Source organism: Grampus griseus (assembly GCF_964374135.1).
Source record: "Grampus griseus genome assembly, chromosome: 5".
Taxonomy (NCBI): domain Eukaryota; kingdom Metazoa; phylum Chordata; class Mammalia; order Artiodactyla; family Delphinidae; genus Grampus; species Grampus griseus.
Genome location: NC_138998.1, coordinates 17,925,384 through 17,944,025, shown reverse-complemented (window position 1 = coordinate 17,944,025; position 18,642 = coordinate 17,925,384). Strand labels below are relative to the sequence as shown.

The window sequence follows — 18,642 nt, the reverse complement described above, 5'->3', positions numbered from 1 at the left end:
TGTCAGCTCCCCAAAGGCAGGGACAAGGCCTGACTGATTACTCTCTGGCACATGGTCAGTATTTCAATATATATTGGTTGAATGTATCATTGGTTCATCAGATATGTTAAATATTAATTAACTTCATTTGTTTAACAGTGATTAAGCACCTACTAGGTACAAGGCTGCATATTGGGTATTTGGGGTGTATGAAGATGAGTGTAGTTCATTCCCTGCCTTGCAAGAGCTTACACAACTGTCAATCATTGTAGCAGCCTGTCTTTGTCAAGTCCATATCCCCTCGGGCTCCCCCTCCTCCCACTCTGGATAGTTCCACCAGGAATTATGGCTTCCAGCATCACTTCACATGAAGGCATTCTTTAGCCTTGGAGTAGCTCAGCACCTTAAAGGCAGGCTGGAATGATCAGAGAAATAACATCTCCAGAACAACTCACATCAAATGAAGGTGGCAGTTCCTTGCCCTTCAGTAGAATACTTTTGAGCGCATGCCACTCAGACTCTCAGGGGGTCCCCAATGGAGCTGAGCCCAGATGATCACAGTAGTAACCTGCTCATTAAGATACCCTTTATTAGCTTTTCTCCTTTCTTGGTCTCACTTCCTACTCTGTCACAGTGCTTCCTGGGATCTCTTCCCAAATAAATTATTCTCCCCAAATCCATCACTCTGGGTCTGATTTTAGAAGAAGCATGGACACTGGAGTGTGATAAGTACGAGAGGTATGAACAGAGAGCTATGAGAATGCAGAGGGGGAGGGGATTAATTCTAGCTGGAGAAGACTTGGCATCGTTTGAATGCGGTCTAGGCGGGGGCAATGAGTGCACCTGTGGGAAAAGATGCTTCAAGCAGAGCAAACAAGGGCACAATGGTGTTGAAGAACACAACGCGCTCAGGGAATTGCAGGCAATTGGGTCCAGAGGGAATGTGGGTAGAAGAGCATCTCAGACTTTCCCAGAAAGTACTCCAGAGCCCCACACATTCCAGCAAGGAGGCAGTTCTCTCTGGCCACTTTCATCCTAAACTTCAGCTCCAGTTCCTTACCCTTCGTACGCTGGTACTTTGAAATGGCCAGACATTCTTCTTCTTGTAGGAATCCGAATATAGAAACAGACATAGCCACACATTATCTATAAAAGCAGCCATATGGTAACCACTGACCAACCCACTGTCTTCTTCAAGCATGGTACTTTCTTTCTGCCTGTAGATTTGAATTCATGTTTTCTGAGTTCCCATGACATGCTGAGCATTAATATTTTGCTCTTTCTGAGAGCTCACAGTCTAAACATAGTGTCCATGCCACAACCCAGACAGGGAAATTTTCCTCCCTTCTGTTAGAGGGTAATCTTAAATTTTAAAACAAACCAACAAAAAAAGGAAGTGTGTCATGGAGTCAAAGAACATGACCCTGACATGTACACACTGCTCTATTTAAGATGGATACAACAAGGACCTAATGTATAGCACGGAGAGCTCTGCTCAGTGTTATGTGGCAGCCTGATGGGAGGGGAGTTTGGGGGAGAATGGATACCTGTATATGTATGGTTGAGTCTCTTTGCTGTGCACCTGAAACTATCACAACATCTTTAATTGGCTATACCCCAATATAAAATTAAAAGTTTAAAAAAACCCAAAAAAACAAAGAACATGACCCAAGCTAACTTTACTTTGCAATCTACTCTGTTACTTCCTAAGCAAGTACCATGCATATGGATGGTCCTGACAAGTCATTCAATCTCCAGTGCTGACTCAATTACAGCCTCTTACCATGATCAACAACTGCTAAATTGATTATAAACCCAGAATGAGAGCTGAAAACCAAAAAATAGAGATGTGGCAGCAGGACGGGAGCAGAATAATTTGGTCGTTTTCCCAGCAGGGGAAAGCCAGTTTAGGAAAGCCAAAATGAGTACTTCTGGAACAGGTATACACTATTGGAAAATAACAGAGAAATTAAAGAAGTTATTAAAGCTTGCAAGAGAATCTGGGGAGAGAACACTACTCATTTCAGCTCAGCAGGAACCACTCTGCATTATTATGTCTTGCTCTATACTTAGCTTTGAAGAAAGCCACAAATTACGATGGTTAAATAGAGCTTTAGAAAATGGAAAATAGCAACATTGCAAGTACAGAAGAGTACTGGGGTAGAACACCCTCCATACCATTCCCAAACTGGGCTGGATCTAGAGAATTCCTGAAATGCCTCCTTCCCTCAAGAAGTTTAGCCATGTGTCCTTTATGAATCCCCATTATTATAATATTGCTTATGTAATAAACACAGCTTTGTTTTGTTTTTAAACCAAAGGATCAAACAAAGGTTGGGAGAGAAAGAAAGCTGCTGGAGTACTTCGACCAGGCTGAGTACTTGGGGAAGATACTAACTTAGTACATACCTGGATTGAGAAGGGAATGATGGTGATCACATTTTTGAGCTCTTTGTACATTTGAGACATTGCTCTATATCATATCACATGTGTTAGCTAAGTTATCCTCATAACAACCTTATGAAATTGATACGGTACCTAATCCATTTTATAGATGAGGAGACTGGAGCACAGAAAGGCTAACTAACTTGCTCAAGGACATATAGCTGGTATAAGTGGCAGAACCAGGATTCAGTCTGACCCCAAAGCTTGTGTTCTTGATGACCACACTCAGAGACTATGTTAGGAACTGAATGTTTGTGTCCCCCCAATATTCATATGTGGAAGTCCTAACTCCCCTATGTGATGGTATTTGAAGGTGGGATTTTTAGGAGGTATAGATGAGGTCATGAGGGTGGAGCCCCACGCTGAAATTACTGCCCTTATCAAAAGAGAAAGGGACACCACACCTCCCTCTCTCCACCATGTGAGGACACAGTGAGGGGCGGAACGGTGAGAAAATAAATTTTCTTTTTTAATTCTTTTCTCTTGAGTTGCGGGATCTTTGTTCCCCGACCAGGGATCGAACTCGCACTCTTGCAGTGAAAGCACAGAGTCCTAATCACTGAGCCACCAGGGAATTCCTTAAATTTCTGTTGTTTAAGTCAGCCAGTCTCTGGTATTGTGTTACAGCAGCCCAAGAAGAGTAAGTCCGCAAAGCTATTACAACCAAGCTGTTACCCACGGAGTCAAGGAATTGTAGGCAGGAGAGTTTCAGCTGAGACCCAGGGATTTATTTCAGGGGCTTCGCTGTGAGTACCTTGCTTCCTGCAGGATAGGTCACAGAGAATCGCTTGGCCCAAGGGTGACGTAAGGTTGATCCAAGACCAGGAGTTAGACTTTTGTGGGAAGCTGCGTAAACTAAAGCTCGGTACCTTCCCAGCTATCAGTGGTCACTTCATTCCTGAGTGAAGCTGCTGTTATGAGAAAAATATTCAGTGATTTGGAGCTGGACAGGGCTGTTGAAGAAAAACGGGCGAGTCAGTGGAACTAAGAAAAAACCTTCCTCCTCTCCTTCCTTGGAAGATGGTATGAATCAAGAGTTGTGTGAAATATGAGGAGGTTACTATTTGAGGTACCCTAGCGTGTCCCTCTCAGCCTTTCATAGAATCCCAGTCCCAGGGGGTTTAGCTCTAACCCACTTTGTTACAAAATTTTTGCCACTAAGAATAGCAAAACATTTTGTTCCTATAATATCCTTATGCATATATTCGCTATGTATGGGGAATTTTACTTCTATGGAATAGATTCTGAGAAGTGGGGTTTGTAAGAGGAAGATTATTTTTAATTTGAAAGATATTTTCAGGTTTGCTTTTAAACAGGCTCTAACAAATCACTTTCCACTGCTACTGTAGGGCATATTTGTCTTTCTTTCTTAAACATCCTTCCTAAGTTAATGGCTTTCTCCTCAGGGAGAAGCCAGATACTCACTTTCCCGGCATCCCTTGTAGTTTGAATGCAGACATGTGATCTAGGCTCTGCCAATCAGACACCACAAAGACTTCACATTAGTGAGACAAAGATACAGGTCCTCATAGAGTCCAATCGATATTTCCAGCTTCTAGACATAGCAGTGGCAGTCATGCCTTATTCTGGAAGCTTTGCTGCTCCATGACAGAGGTATCCTGTCAACCCCTCAGTAGCAGGAACTGGTTTATCATCTCTTAAGTGCACTCGCAGCTGTCAATCCCATTGCCTCTACCCCAGTTGGGGCCACCATGATCTCTTGCTGGGACAGCAGCAGCAAACTTCCACCTACTCTCCCAGTCCCTAGCATGATTAGAATCCATTTTCCACTCTGCAGCCTGAATGATCTTCCTAAAACTCAAATGTAATCATGTCATCCCCTTGCTTTTAAAACCTTTCATTTTCTCCCCTCTGCCCCAGGCTGAAGTTGCTATTCCTTAGCCTGGCCCACAGAATCCTCCAAGAGCTGACCAGGGGTTCCCTCCCCAGGCATGCCTCTTTCTTCCCATCGAATTCTATACTCTAGTCATACTGAACATTTCTCAGGGTTTTGATGGTCCCATGCATTTTCTCACTTCTGGGCTTTTGCAAACACTGTACCCACTACTTTCTTCCCTTCTCTTTTGCCTACCTAACTTCTTCTTCTCCAGTTGTCAGCTTACATGTCACATCTCTGATTGCCCGGGACTAGATTATGTGTCCCTTCTCTAGATTACCAGAGCACCTCATAATTCTTATCTCTGTTTTCCACTAAGTTATATAAAGGTAGGGACAGTGACCATTTTGTTCCTTTCTGCATATTCAGTGTCTAATACAGTGCCTGGCACATAGCGGGTAATAAATTCAAGTTTGTTGGATTAATAAATAAATAAACAGATGAGACAGATACTATTATCATCATTCAGTCATAGGGTAACTGAGGTTTACAGAGTCTATTTTCATAAAGTTAGGCTAGTTAACAGTGGACCTGGGACCAGAACACAGATCTTCTGACGCTTAGTGTATTTTCAACTATCCCTCATTGCCCCCTTTAAATGCAATTTATCACTCTTTTAAGCTTAATAAACATCATTGTGATGCACAAAACCCCTGTAAGGCAGGTATCTCAACCTTAGCACTATTGGCATTTGGGGCCAGATAATTCTTTGTCGTGGGGCTGTCCTACACATTGGAAGATGTTCAGCAGTGTCCCAACCACTAGATGCTAGTAGTATCCCCCTCCTGCTTGTCTCCAGACATTGCCAAATGTCCCGTGGGGGCCAAAATAGCCTTCAGATAAAAAACAGTGTTCTAAGGATACCAGGCACAATCTGTTAAATCTCTACAGCTTTGGGTTGAGAATATAAGTCGCAGCACAGACATACCCCCGCCCCGGTGGAAAGATGCAAGTCAAGTGCAGATTCATGTCCAAACCTCGATCTTGCATCTTTTAAGCCACAGGTCACTGAGCCTCATTTTTCTCCTGTGCAAAACTGAGACCATAACACTCAAGATTGCAGGGAGAATTAGGGAGAAGGTACATAAAGAACTCAATAAGTTACATTAATTTAACTAAACCACTGCTTTCTTTGGGCCAATAGCTAGTGCGTCAATTCACCCAAACATGCATAAAGAAAACATGACGAAAGAGAGGAGTTAGAAATTCAGGGTGAACTGGGATAGGTTTGATGGCAGAAGGCTTTTGCATTCTGGGAGGCCAAGAAAAAAACCCAAGTTTCAGGAATGAAAACAAGAATGACATTTGAACAAGCTTATGGGCCTGCTGCCTGTTACTTATTTTCTCATAATTTCATGGTTTTATGGAGAAAACAAATAAAAAAATCATACTTAATGGTATGTTACCATTTTTTAATATGATTACACACCCCAGATTGGATTGGTGTTGGACTTGGGGAGGCTGCAAGTTTCAAGATCTATCAGAAGGGGAATGAGGTGCTCAGCAGCTGCTCACATTCTCCCTCTCCTTTATGAATTTTAACGCATTTTTATTTAGTATTTGACATACTGTGTTTGTTTACAGATTCCTTCCATTTTGAATAGCAAGTCTAGAAAAAATATTTTTCTTCTAAGCATCTACCGTTTTTTGCTGACTTCCTACTTTGACACAACAATGCTGCTCCGGAAAATGCTTTTTAGGGAATTCCACATGGTGTCACTGCCTGAGGGTTCAAAGGATTAAACTAAAGGGATCTAGCATTCCTGCTGGGAACAGTAGAACTCAATCCTCTAACTCCACAGAACCTCCACCCCCTCCCTCTCTCCCTTCTCCTGCCTGGGACTCCAGAATTGCTTACTCCCCTCTATTCCTAGTGAGATGCTCCAAAATGCAATCTTCTGCAACAGAGCTAGACCCTCTTACTTAGGTCTAAGGATGTCTACCTCCTGAACCCTAAACTTGAAGATATAAGGAAATAATATCCACCAAAAGCCATGCATTAAAATGTCCACTATTAATACCTAGAGTCTGTCATACAGAGTGAAGTAAGTCAGAAAGAAAAAGACAAATACCGTATGCTAACACATATATATGGAATCTAAGAAAAAAAAATGTCATGAAGAACCTAGGGGCAAGATGGGAATAAAGACACAGACCTGCTACAGAACGGACTTGAGGATATGGGGAGGGGGAAGGGTAAGCTGTGACAAAGTGAGAGAGTGGCATGGACATATATACACTACCAAACGTAAAACAGATAGCTAGTGGGAAGCAGCCACATAGCACAGGGAGATCAGCTCGGTGCTTTGTGACCACCTAGAGGAGTGGGATATGGAGGGTGGGAGGGAGGGAGACGCAAGAGGGAAGAGATATGGGAACATACGTATACGTATAACTGATTCACTTTGTTATAAAGCAGAAACTAACACACCATTGTAAAGCAATTATACTCCATAAAGGTGTTAAAAAAAAAAATACTGGCCCAAACCTGGAAACATCCCAAGTGTCCATCACAGTGGAATGGACGAACTGCGGTAAATCCACACAGTAGAACACTACAGAGCAATGAGCATGAACAGAGTACAACTTCATGCAAAGACACCGATGAATCTACCATTAACTAAGGAGGGGAGGCACTAAAGAGTGCATGTGGTGCTCTTCGGTGATGTTAAAAAGCAGCAAGACTAATCTCTGCCGTTAGAAGTCAGCCTAGTGAAAGTCAGGAAGGTGGTAACCCTGTGTCAGGGGTAGTGACAGGGAGGGCTTCTGGGAGCTGGTTACAAGAGTGTGTTCACTTTGTGGAGAACAGTTTCTCTTTTGTTTTGAATTTTATTTATTTTTTTATACAGCAGGTTCTTAGTAGTTATTTATTTTATACATATTAGTGAATACATGTCAATCCCAATCTCCCAATTCAGCCCACCACACCACTCCCCGCCACTTTTCCCCCTTGGTGTCCATGCGTTTGTTCTCTACATCTGTGTCTCTGTTTCTGCCCTGAAAACCAGTTCATCTGTACCATTTTTCTAGGTTCCACATATATGCGTTAATATACGATATTTGTTTTTCTCTTTCTGACTTACTTTACTCTGTATGACAGTCTCTAGATCCATCCACATCTCTACAAATGACCCAATTTCATTCCTTTTTATGGCTGAGTAATGTTCCATTGTATATATGTCACATCTTCTTTATCCATTCGTCATCAGAAAATCTACAAACAACAAATGCTGGAGAGGGTGTGGAGAAAAGGGAACCCTCTTGCACTGTTGGTGGGAATGTAAATTGATACAGCCACTATGGAGAAACAGTATGGAGGTTCCTTAAAAAACTAAAAATAGAATTACCATATGACCCAGCAATCTCACTACTGGGCACATACCCAGAGAAAAACATAATTCAAAAAGACACATGCACCCCAATGTTCATTGTAGCACTATTTACAATAGCCAGGACATGGAAGTAACCTAAGTGTCCATCGACAGATGAATGGATAAAGAAGATGTGGTACATATATACAATGGAATATTACTCAGCCATAAAAAGAATGAAATAAGGCTAATTACAGCAACATGGATGGACCTAGAAATTATCATACTCAGTGAAGTAAGTTAGACAAAGACAAATATCATATGATATCACTTATATGTGGAATCTTAAAAATTATACAAATGAACTTATTTACAAAACAGAAACAGATTTCGAAAACAAATTTATGGTTACCAAAGAGGAAAGGTGTGTGGTGGGGGATAAATTAGGACTTTGGGATTAACAGATACATACTATATATAAAATAGATAAACAACAAGAACCTACTGTATAGCACAGGGAACTGTACTCAGTATGTTGCAGTAACCTATAATAGAAAAGAATACATACATACATATGTAGGTATGTATGTATGTGTAACTGAATCACTTTGCTGTATACTTGAAATTAACACAACATTGTAAATTAACTATACTGCAATGAAAAGAAAAAGAGCATGTTCACTTTGTGAAAATTCACCAAGCTCTTCATTTACGACTTGTGCATTTTTCTGGATGTAGATTATATGTAAACATTCACTAAAAAAAATCAAACAAAAAATAAAACATTTAAAAAAAAACCCCAGAAATTTCCAACATTTTTATTTCTTTGAAAATCCTCTTTCTTTCACTTTAGGCCTCTCTCTCATAAAAGGATATAGTCTCATAGCAAAATTATTTTAAGCTTTAATAACACTTTTCAGAAACTAGAAGAAGAGCTGAAAGATCTGAGTTCTAGTTTCCACTTAATTTTCCTATTGATTTCTGTGAACTGTGCATTAAGCACAGAATGTTACTGCCGCAAGATACCTCAGGGATCATCCAGTAAGTCTCCTCCAACACCTTCCTTCTCCATAATAGGGAAACTGAGGTCTAGAAAAATGAAGTGACTTACTCAGGGACATGTGTTCTTTAGTAATAAAATGGCATGGAAAAAAATTTCAAAATGAAAGTGGCAATACAGTTTGTGGCCCAAAATCTTCCCTGATTTCTCCTTCTATTTAAGAATGAAAAGATTACTGATAGGGAGAAGCAACTGGGTCATTATGTAAATACAGAACTTTATTTAATTTGCTCAATTTAGATAAGAGCTAATGCTCTCATTTGGTTATTGTGAAACAAAATTGCCTTTTAATTGGCACTTACAAGATAGTTTCTCTTTGAGACTTAAAAAACAAAGATGAAATAGGAGAGTGTGGGTTATGCTCCCATAACAAACAGCCCCCAAATCTCGGTAGTTTGAAACAGCTCAGGTTTATAATTATGCCACGTGTCTATCAAATGTCAGCAGGAGCTTTGTCAGAGGGGCCTTTTCATGGTCCTCTGTCTGGGACTCAGGCTGAAAAGTAAGCCAGTCTCTGGATTGAGACTGGTTGTGATGACAGTGGGGAGAGAGAATGTATAAAGGCACACACTGGCTTTTAAACCTTCTGTCTAGAAGTGACACACACAACTTCCACATCCATCTGTGCATCAGAGCAAGTCTCCTGACCACTCCCAACCTCCCACTGCAGGGAAGTACAGTCCTATGGTGAGTCGGGAAGGAGGGAGGCTGGAATATTTGGGAACAGCTCTAATAACTACCTCAAAAAGCAACTGAAATTTTCCCCCATGGAAGTCCCACATTTCCTCATGAGTTTTACCGTAATCACTGAGACCTATGCTATTTAAATATATGATGGAGTGAAGATAGATAAACTCTGCAGAAAGTAGAACATAGACATAAAAGGCAGCATTGGCAGGTGTAAAAAAACTCTTTCAACTGTCATTGAAATGATTTTTATGAAAGGCACAAAGTGGTTTCATCTACCTTTCTGCAAATAATTTAGCGGCTGAATGATCAATACTCCTCTAAAGTGCCCAGGAACCATTTTGACCAGAGGCAACTAAATAAATGAATTGCCCTCCAGGGCTGTAACATTAAACTTAAATGAAGGCCGCTTACATGGATGCAAACAAAGGTGTCCCTTGTGGTCACTGTAAGCATTAAACATCAACTAGGGGAGAGTGCTTTAAAGCAGAAAGGAAAAAAAAATTCATTTTGGGGGGGCTCTGATCTCTAATGTTAAATTTTTTAAAAAAAGAAAGAAAGAATTTGACAGGTAATAGTTTGTTTTGCATGACTTTCTCCTGTTTTTTTCTCTGCCCACAAACCTAACCATAAAGTCATCAGTACTGACAACTTACTCACTTCTCAGCCTCTCTGTCACTTTCCATGCTGAGTTTCAAGGGATATTGTCTTTGCTGAGTAGCAAATAAATATTGTATTAAAAAACATCTAGTTAAGACATGCATTTAAATGCACACGGGTCAAAAAGTAAAACTGGAATATAAGTAACAGTTTATTAAACACACACCACCATTTGGCTAGTTAGGTGCCAATGCATGGTTTTTCTCTGGAATTAAATATCCTGTTTATGTGCTATCACACTTCAAATGATGCTGAGTTCAAATACTTTCTTTACAACTTGAAAAAAATGTTAATACATATAACACATCCTTCTGGTACCTCTGCAGTAGGAATACTCGATGCTCTACAGTCATATTATTTGTTAGTTTCAATGTCCAAGTATTTGTGTGTATCATGGTATAAGACCAAACATGGACTTACGGTTGCATCAAGGAACACAACTGATCTAGGTTATAAATGATCTTCCAGTTTTTTAATTCTTAAAGAAAATTTTTTGGTGAAAATTTTTTTCAATGTGTATTATGAGTGAAAAAGTGATATTCAGATATGATTCTGGAATATTAAATAACATTTCAATGTTAACGGCTTCTAATAAAGATATAAATTTTGAGGACCACACCAAGGGTATGGGCTCCTGGAACAGAGGTCCAGGAAGGGCAGACAGTCAGGTGCAGATGGTAATTTAGTGAGGCCAGGCCAAGGTGGGTCAAGGTGGGCCAGCGGATGGCGTGAACAGTGGTGGTCAGGGGGGCAAGGAGAGGAAACAAAATGTGAGACAGGGTTTTGCCTGCTGGGTCAGAGGCAGTCCAGATACATGAAAGCATGCCAGGGGACAAATTTCTCTGACACCCTCTGAAGGACTTCTATCTTTCCAACCTAAGGTCTCCTTGCTTGTTACGATCTCCAATAGAAGTTTAGTCCTTCTGGGACTGAATGTCAGCCTCATTCTTCTAAGAACTCTCTAGCTGGGGACAAAGGTCTTGCCTACCAGCCTGACTTAGACCTCCAAGGGTGGTCTCCATATTCACATTTGTTACCTCAGTGCCCGAGGTTGGCACATATAGGTGCTTAAATATTTGTTGAATAAATGAATTTTGAATTAAAAAAACATGAGCAGAAAAATGGAATCTCAGATAACTTTCGTGTCCCTATAAATGCTCCACTCAACCAGAAACGTAATATATCCAGTCAGCCAATCCCCAGACACAAAGCCAACTCTGGGCCTTCTCACCCCAGACATCAACAGACTATGTGGTGGACTGTGTGGTACCAGCCAATCAGAGAGTTTCTGTTTTTCTCTTACTTGCTCTTTATTCTTTATCCTATAAAAGCTTCCTGCTTTCCGCCTCATTTTCCAGTTCTACAAAAAAAACACTGTCTGCTTCACGAAGTGTTAAATAAAGTTCGGTTTCTATCATCTAAAATGTCTTCTTTAATCATTTTCAAACAGCTCTTACATAGGAACTCAAAGCCCCTTCGTTAACATTCATTTATGCTACAAGGTAGTTAGATTAAAAATGTCAACACTCTCATGATACAGAAGGAAGACCAAAGGTACAAGTGTAATTTCATGGGGAGGAAGTGTGGAAGAAGAAGATTAGTAACCTCTTAAATTACATTGATCTTACTGTTGACTAGTGAAGAGTGAGGTACCTAATTTTGCAAATGCCACAAGCAGCAGAAAAACACCCATGTATAAATATATGGCCTTTCAAATAAATTTGACAATGAGTGCATTTTGAAAACGTAGTAACCCTGGCCTCTCAGGGACAACACTCATCTTCAAACACCTAACTAAAATCTGGAGCAGATAAACACCTGAAGTTTGAAGCTGAACACCCTTAGGTTAATATTTTATATCACCAGAAAATAATAACAAAAGGGACACTGATTTTTTTAAAAACACTTTCAAATACTCCAAGCTTTTTTTGCGGTACGCGGGCCTCTCACTGTCGTGGTCTCCCGTTGCGGAGCACAGGCTCCGGACGCGCAGGCTCAGCGGCCATGGCTCACAGCCGGAGCCCAGCCGCTCCGCGGCATGTGGGATCTTCCCGGACCGGGGCACGAACCCGCGTCCCCTGCACCGGCAGGTGGACTCTCAACCACTGCGCCACCAGGGAAGCCCACTCCAAGCTTTAATGTACACTTTTTTCCAAAGCACACATTGAAAACATCACAAACTAACATTAATATCTTCCTGCATTTATAACTATCCTTGCAAATTTATTGTGAGAACCCTAATTGGGAAGCAGTATTTTCAAAATGAGTTTTATCATCTCTAGAAAAGCTTTTGTCCCCTTTGCTCTCTGGCCGACAGTGCACATCTTTATGCTCCTTCTGACTGGATTAATAGTGGATACAAACATGACATTACTGGGATGGAGACAGCAGACCAAACCAAACCAAACCAAATTCATGTTGCCCTTAAACTTCCAGTTTCAAAAGGATTCACCAAAGTTCTCATCAGTTGTCCTTACTTTGGCTGTACATTAAAATAGTCTGTGAGGCTTTAAAAAAAATACAGATACTCAGACCCCAATAGAGACCCTCTGTAATCTTTGGAGTGTGGAGCCCAGAAATTTGCTTTATCAAAACTCCTATATGATTCTAATCCAGTGCCATGGTCTAAATATTTTGTCCCCCTCAAATACATATGCTGAAATCCTAATGTCCAATGTGATGGTATTAGGAGGTGGGACCTTTGGGAGGTGAGTAGGTGAGAATGCAAAGTTCTCATGGATGAGATTAATGCCCTTATAACTGAGGCCCGAGACAGCTGCCCTGCCCTTTCCACCACATAAGTATACAGAGAGAAGTCTGCAATCTGGAAGAGAGTCCTCACCCAACCTTCATCTCAGACTGCCAGCCTCCAGAACTGTGAGAAATAAATATCTGTTGTTTGTAAGCCACCTGGTCTGTGGTATTTTGTTACAGCAGCCCGCAAAGACTAAGCCATCCAGCTGGGGTTGAGAACCCATCAGGCTACAACCATAGGAACTGAGAAGCTGATCTGATAATGCCTGTTACATCTAACTTTCTTTATTTAGAAGGCCCAAACATCTGTTAGCCTGGAAGTAATAGCTTGATGATGTTCCTCAAAGTTCTCATTTTCTTATCACCTTCATAATTTTTACCACATTCATGGATCTATCACGTGTCCTAGTCTTGAATTCAACTTTTTCTCTAAATTAAATCACATTTTATTTTTTTTGAAGCTCCATAAACATTTAATAAGTTAACTAAAGAAATGTCATCAAAATCCACACGAATAGACAAGTTCTGTTGCAACTTAAAAGGGACTTTCCAAAGTCTTTAGTGGCAGTGGAATTTTGTACTGAACATCATTGAAGTAAGTAGTCCACTGGGCTGGGCCTTTGTTTTAGGGGACCATTGACGGAAACCACCCACCTTGGCCAGGCACAGTAATAACTGCTTGCACCTGTTGTCTCACAACAGGAGGTCCCGATAAGGAACACGGTGCTGCCTCGGAAAACTAACTGGGAGAATTCGGGAGGGGTCAAAAGGAGGGAGGAGACACCAGCCCAACCTCCCAGAAACCCTCACCCTGGAATCCATCTTGGCTGAGAGCTGCCCAGGCGCCACCAGGAAGGACCGTGAGTTAAACCAAATATGGGCACAAGCAAGATGACTGGCCAGAGACAGCCTGGAAGCTAACTCCCTTACCATAAAACCTGAGACTGCGAGCCACGGGGCAGAGCAGTTCTCCTGGGTTCCCTTACCCTGCTGCTCTAACCTCGAGCACCTCTTTCCAATAAAGTCTTTCGCTTTGTCAGTATGTGTGTCTCCTCGGGCAATTCACTTCCAAGAGTTAAAGAGACCACTCTTGGGCCCTAGAAGCAGGTCCCCCCTTTCCGGTAACGTGTGGACTTTTTGGTTATATGGCCTCTAATGTAAAGGTATTTTGCTATAACTGGATTTGACCTCTTCCATGTAAGAAGATCTAAATTTTAACGCAAAGTACTTTTGGGCTATGTTCTTCATGGCCGTTAGCACTGCTCAACTTGTTCTCATCTTTCTGACAGTTCACACTGGCATCAAAGGTGAATTCACGAGAGTAGAGGTGAGATATTGTTAGGCAAGTCTTCTTCTGACAAGCCTCAAGCATTGTTTCAAAATCAATATCGTCTGCCATTTTCTCTACATACCTGGGCAGGCTTTTGGGTCCCTGCGGTGCTTGTACTCAGAAAGAGGAGGGCGGCCACTGGCTGTTGCTACTGTTCGGGCTCTAGGCCCCAGGCCGTGGAACCGCCCACCCCAAATTTTGAGCGGACAGGCCCCAGTGAATCTCCAAGAAACAATGGGATCAGAGGAGCCCGCAGGGGAGTTCAGGACGGCTGCTTCGGCAGCTCAGGATACAGCAGCAGAAAGCTCTCCGAAATGGCAGCGGCTGCCTCCCCACGCTCACATTCACCAACACGCACGGGGCCGCACAGAGCCCTCAGCACTGGCTCTCGCGAGAAGCTGCCTCCACTTCTAGTCTGGAGCTGCCGAAACATCACGAGATCTAAGCATGGCCCCAGCAACCCTGGCCCGTTCTCCCGCAGTGACTGAGCCACGGACATTCCCATCCCCCACTCAGAGAGGTACTTTTGACTCCGTGCTCCAGATAGGCATCCACATCTCCTAAACTACATTTAAAAACCGAATGATAATTAAAAACAAAAATTTTTATTACAACTGTAAATAAGAAATCAGTAGTATTTGCCATCAAGAGAAGGCAATGGGGGAGAAAAAAGAAAAGCAAAAACAAACACCCTTGTATTATTCAAAGTAAGCCAGACACTGTTGTTTGCCTAAAGGTATCCAGACAGAGGACTGCTCTCTGTTAACAAGGGATTGGAGAGTCTTGTTTAGTCACCTAGCACACTGACCCCTTGCCTCAGACCTAAGTCTAAGGCTTAGGGCTACTCTTGGCCATTAGGATTGTTCAGAAAAGGCAGTGTGAGCCAGTATGTCCTGATGAAACATGAGGAAATTTCCTGGAGGCTTTTGGGAAAAAAAATGTTTTTCTCTCTTTTGAGAGACCCTGAAAGATAATGCATCTCTTCCTCTAGATGCTGACTGGGGCCAGTGTTGAGTACAAATGCCCTCCCTGGAGCAGCCTCAGCCATGGGAAGGGCTGCTGCCAGCCCGAGAGTGAGGCCAGATACTAGAGGCCCCAGATCCAGCTCAGCAGACCAGCCAGGACTCCTCCCTCCTGCCCTCTAGGCTATTTCAGTCCTTGAGAACATCCTGAGTTGGGTTTTCTGTTTTTAGCAACCAATCACATCCTAATACAGGGGGGAAAGCAAGTGTTTAAAGATATACTAGCACCTGACAGAGACTTGAGGATTGGGAGAGAAACGGTAAAGGAGTGATATCCGTATTGATCTGAGGTCGTCTAATGGCATGTATATCCATCAAATAAGGTTATCTTAATGGCATACAACCCTCACTTGGGAAGTATTTGTCCTAGGTCGGGAGAGATGGATGGCTTAACAGAAACAAAGCTTCAATAGGCTATGCTTGACTTACGTTTACTTCTTGATAACTTTTCTCAATAAGAAAATCCGAAGTGCACGTTGCCAGCTGCACTTCAACTCCCATAGGAGTCTTTGAAAGTGTGGGCTGGGGATGGGGGAAGAATAACTTATCAAAATAGTGTCTGTGCCTCTGGCGTTAAGCATGGAGCTCTCTGAGCATTTCCTATGTCATATCCTTTAATATAATCATTTTATTTGGGAGAATCTAATCTTAAAAGTACAAAACAACTATGCAGAAATATTTAAAATTTCTATATATTTTATAATAATGAAGTGACCTAAATGCCCAACAGTAGGAGAAGATTAGGTAAGTTATAGTACATCCACTTGTTGGCATATTAGACTACTAATTACAATGATGTCTCCACTAACAATGCAATGGCATATAACCACTTCTCTATTAAATTGGTCGGTGGAACATGCAGAAAGAAATATCGTACAGTATTTTTTAAACCTTTTGACCACAACCCAGAGTAAACAGTTAACTGAAAAAAAAAATGCCCAATCGAAAAGTGGCTAGCTATGTTTTATTGAGGGACCTTACTGAGGACAGTAATTGGGGAGGCAGCCTCTCAGATGGCTCTGAGGAACTGTTCCAAAGAGGTAAGGGAGGAGCCGGGATATATAGGAGGTTTTGCGTGGGGGTGGGAGTGGGAGGGGAGAACAGTAGTGGAACATCAAAAGATCCCTGATAATCACAAAACACAGACATCTCAAGTTAATGATTTTAGTGCTTTTCTACCTATGGGAAGATGAAAGAGACTGAGCTCATTGAAACTATTCCTTTGATATGCATCTTAACTATCTAGGGTCAGTATCCTCTTTTTCCTCCATCTTGAGTCCTGAACTCCCGGCAGGGCACACCCACCGTGGTTGGAGGTAGTGCCGTAGTGGATGGCTTGATGGCAACCAACTTTTGTTGTTTACTGGAATGACAGGCAACCCTCTTTCTCCACACAGTTCATTTTGTCTCTTGACCCAGGACATCTTATACATACTTTTATTACTAACACAACAGCTGCAGGAAGCAACGCTTGCCAATGCTGGGTGTCATGCATTTTGGTATTTTATATGAGCTTCCATTGGGTCTTTTCCAGTTCTTAGTTAGGCCCACCACATGGGTTTCATCACCAATGACGGCTCGTGACCCTTCACGGATTGAGCATGATCCCAAAGATGGAAAAAGAACGAATGACAAAAACGTATGTCTAGAAAACATGCTTGGGGAGAACGTGCCAAACTGTCAACAGGCTTGCAACTCCAAGGGATTTATTTATACTTTCCAATTTGTCTCTAATAAACTTTACTACTTTTTATAATAGAGATAATAGTGCCATAGTAATTCTTAAGTGGTTCCCAAGGCTTCTCCTCTCCAAGCTAAGTAATCTCAGTTCCTCGCAATCCAATAAATTCACTTTATACCTCCTGATAAACTCCTGAGACCAAAGACAGGCGTGGCAGCGAGAGCCACAGGCAGCTTGTGAGCCTGAGCGCCACCCTGAACAGCTCTGGGCTTTAGCACTTCCTGACTCAGTGCCCCACGTGACCACTGCTGAATTATGTACACTTTAATGAGGAGATTGACGTCACAGTTATCTGAATCCTTGACTTCTCCTTTCCTTCCTTTCTTCCCACACAATTTTATTGAGTGCCTGTTATGTTCCAAATACTATTCTAAAGCTATATAAAAATATCTTTTTGTATTTTTCAGTTTTTCTATAATGAGCATGGATTTCTTCCATAGTTAGAAGAAAATACACATTGTTTTAAAGGAAGACCTTAAGACATAGATCTTGCCTTCAAGGTGCCCACAGCCCAGGAAAGAAGGAGTCAGGTAAACAAATATGTCAGTATGGGACTTACCTCAGTCCCTTGCACACCTGCTGCTCCAGCCAGAAAGTGGTTCCTCCTCTTAATTATTAGGGGCAAAGGGGTTTGTCTTTCTCCTTGCCCAGGACACCGTGAAATTCGTCTGACTCCCGTCTCTGCCCCCACTCCTTAAATCTCCATTTCCATTTGCTGGTTGAGAGAGAGGGAAAGAGCAAAAGTGGAGAGAAGAGAGAGAGGAGGGAGAGAGAGGCGTCTAGTCCAGCCAGAGCTGTTTGGATCTGAGGTGGATTGTACCTTGGCCGTAAACATCTGACTGAGGTTAGTGTTGGGGGAATCCTGTGGTGCTGGGAACCCGTTGGAACTCTGCACCCTTCTGAGCTTGAACAGCGTAACACAGGCTAGGTGGTCCATCAGAGTTTATTTCCCTGGTTTTCCAAGTGCGTCGTGGATGGCCTGGCTGGTGACCTCTGGAGGAAAGAGACGGCGGCTCCATATTGGTCTGGCATCAATGACTGCAGCCAGATCTTTCTGGTTATTTTCAGGTTTTCTCAGTTAATGAGTAATGTTCTGATGGTAGCTTCTTTTCAGGACATTAACTTCTGATTCTGCTGTTTCCCCAAAGAGGTTCAAACAAGTTCGCAGACAGCAAGCTGGATAAGTCACTAGAGAAAACTGCATAATACTCTTAAATCTATGCTCCAGTGGCCGCTGTTCCTGTAGAATAATTGATTTATCACCATCTTGTTGAAGGAAGTGTCTGTTTGTTTTCCAACATGGGCGGCCTGTCAAAATGTAATACAATGCCAGGGGCAACTCCAGTCAGTCAGGGATATTTTAACTCAGCAATTCCTTAACCTTTTGGACTCTTGCTGTAATCAGAAAAATTTCCCCTCAGCATATTCTTTTAATAATCCCTTGGACACAGTCGTGGCAGATTCTGACACGTCTAACCATCACAGACTGCCCGGCCTGAGTGTTCACACAGCGTGTGTGCGCCTTCCAGGGCCACGGTTCTGCTGAATTGTGTTCTTCTGATATTTGTGGGGCTGCTCGGGGAAACAAGAGGTGTCCGGGAGGCTGGGAGGCAGGTTTCAGGGTTCTGGAAAACCTGGCGAAAAACATTTCTCTCCAGTGCCTCTTTTGTTTGCACCTCAAGATAAATATTCCTTTGGCCGTTTTATAAACAGACTGCTAAAATGTCACCTTTTTAGAAGTGCGAGCGGCTTGTTG

The 18,642-nt window shown here is 42.2% G+C and overlaps 1 long non-coding RNA gene across 1 annotated transcript in view; it reads right to left on the bottom strand.

Annotated features, from left to right (window-relative positions):
• The window catches only part of LOC309822959, a 37,537-nt gene extending 19,879 nt beyond the window's left edge, over positions 1-17,658 (bottom strand). The window contains exon 1 of the long non-coding RNA XR_014296789.1: positions 17,446-17,658. This is a non-coding gene — a long non-coding RNA (uncharacterized lncRNA). The remainder of the gene's footprint in view (positions 1-17,445) is intronic.
• Between the last annotated feature and the right edge of the window lie 984 nt (positions 17,659-18,642).